The sequence below is a fragment of the Oncorhynchus mykiss genome, chromosome 13, assembly GCF_057628025.1.
Source record: "Oncorhynchus mykiss isolate SJ-2025 chromosome 13, ASM5762802v1, whole genome shotgun sequence".
Classification (NCBI taxonomy): Eukaryota; Metazoa; Chordata; class Actinopteri; order Salmoniformes; family Salmonidae; genus Oncorhynchus; species Oncorhynchus mykiss.
Window position 1 is genome coordinate 6,520,001 of NC_143034.1, and position 2,500 is coordinate 6,522,500.

At 46.3% G+C, this 2,500-nt stretch overlaps 1 protein-coding gene across 1 annotated transcript in view; it reads left to right on the forward strand.

Moving 5' to 3' along the window:
• Positions 1–2,500, forward strand: part of sdk1b (sidekick cell adhesion molecule 1b) — a 393,224-nt gene that overhangs the window by 362,066 nt on the left and 28,658 nt on the right.

Below are 2,500 nucleotides of genomic sequence, written 5' to 3' on the forward strand. Positions count from 1 at the left end.
GGTAGTATATGGGGCTTTGGTGACAAAATGGATGGCACTGTGATAGACTACATCCAGTTTGCTGAGTAGAGTGTTGGAGGCTATTTTGTAAATGTCTTTGTAAATCGCCAAAGTCAAGGATTGGTAGGATAGTCAGTTTTACTGAGAGTATGTTTGGCAGCATGAGTGAAGAAAGCTTTGTTGCGAAATAGGAGGCCGATTCTAGATTTAATTTTGGATTGGAGATGCTTAATGTGAGTCTGGAAGGACAGTTTACAGTCTATTCTAAGTCAGAACCGTCCAGAGTAGTGATGCTGGTCGGGTGGGCGGGTGCGGGGAGCAAACGATTGAAGAGCATGCATTTGGTTTTACTAGCATTTTAAAGCAGTTGGAGGCCACGGAAGGAGAGTTGTATGGCATTGAAGCTCGTTTGGAGGTTTGTTATTAACACAGTGTCGATAGAAGGGCCAGATGTATACAGAATGGGGTCGTCTGCGTAGAGGTGTATCAGGTAATCACCAGCAGCAAGAGCAACATCATTGATGTATACAGAGAAAAGAGTCGGCCCGAGAATTGAACCCTGTGGCACCTCCATAGAGACTGCCAGAGGTCCGGACAACAGGCCCTCCGATTTGACACACTGAACTCTATCAGAGAAGTAGTTGGTGAACCAGGCGAGGAAGTCATTTGAGAAACCAAGGCTGTTGTGTCTGCCAATAAGAATGCGGTGATTGACAGAGTCGATAGCCTTGGCCAGGTCGATGAAGACTGCTGCACAGTACTGTCTTTTATTGATGGCGGTTATGATATTGTTTAGGACCTTGAGCATTGCTGAGGTGCACCCATGACCAGCTTGGAAACCAGATTATATAGTGGGATTCGAACTGGTCGGTGATCTGTTTGTTAACTTGGTTTTAGAAGATTTTAGAAAGGCAGGGCAGGATGGATATAGGTCTATAACAGTTTGGGTCTAGAGTGTCTCTTTGAAGAGGGGGATGACTGCTGCTTTCCAATCTTTGGGGATCTCAGACGACACGAAAGAGAGGTTGAACAGGCTAGTAATAGGGGTTGCAAGAATTTCAGCAGATAATTTTAGAAAGAGAGGGTTCAGATTGTCTAGTCCTGCTGATTTGTAGGGATCCAGTATTGGGACTTTACAGAGTCCCTAAACATTTTGGAATTAGTGCTACAGGATGCAAATTTCTGTTTGAAACAGCTAGCCTTAGCTTTCCTAACTGACTGCGTGTATTGGTTCCTGACTTCCTTGAAAAGTTGCATATCGCAGGGCTGTTTGATGCTAATGCAGAACGCCACAGGATGTTTTTGTGCTGGTCAAGGGCAGTCAAGTGAACCAAGGGCTATATCTGTTCTTAGTTCTACATTTTTTGAATGGGGCTTATTGAAGATGGTGAGGAAATTACTTTTAAAGAGCAGGCATCCTCTACTGATGGGATGAGGTCAATATCCTTCCAGGATACTTGGGCCAGGTCGATTAGAAAGGCCTGCTCGCTGAAGTGTAGGGAGCGTTTAACAGTGATGAGGGGTGGTCGTTTGACCACGGACGCAGGCAATGAGGCAGTGATCGCTGAGATCCTGGTTGAAGACAGCAGAGGTGTATTTAGAGGGCAAGTTGGTCAGGATGATTTATCTATGAGGGTGCCCATGGTTATGGATTTAGGGTTGTACCTGGTAAATTCCTTGATAATTTGTGTGAGATTGAGGGCATCTAGCTTAGATTGTAGGGCGGCCGAGGTGTTAAGCATATCCCAGTTTAGGTCACCTAACAGTACGAACTCTGAAGATAGATTGGGAGCAATCAATTCACATATGGTGTCCAGGGCACAGCTGGGGGCTGAGAGGGATCTATAACAAGCGGCAACGGTGAGAGACTTGTTTCTGGAAAGGTGGATTTTTAGAAGTAGAAGCTCAATTTGTTTGGGTACAGACCTGGATAGTATGACAGAACTCTGCAGGCTATCTCTGCAGTAGATTGCAACTCCACCCCCTTTGGCAGTTCTATCTTGTCAGAAAATGTTGGGCATTCCTAAACCAGGATTCGGACACGTCTAGGACATCAGGGTTGGCAGAGTGTGATAAAGCATTGAATAAAGTAAACTTAGGGAGGAGGCTTCTGATGTTAACGTGCATGAAACTAAGGCTTTTACAGTTACAGAAGTCAACAAATGAGAGCACCTGGGGAATGGGAGTGGTGCTGGGGGCTGCAGGGCCTGGGGAATGGGAGTGGTGCTGGGGGCTGCAGGGCCTGGGGAATGGGAGTGGTGCTGGGGGTTGCAGGGCCTGGATTCACCTCTACATCACCAGAGGAACAGAGGAGGAGTAGAATAAGGGTACGACTAAAGGCTATAAGAACTGGTCGTCTAGTGCGTTGGCGACAGAGAATAAAAGGAGCAGATTTCTGGGTGTGGTAGAATAGATTCAGGGCATAATGTACAAACAAGGGTATGGTAGGATGTGAGTACAGTGGAGGTAAACCTAGTCATTGAGTGGCGATGAGAGCGGT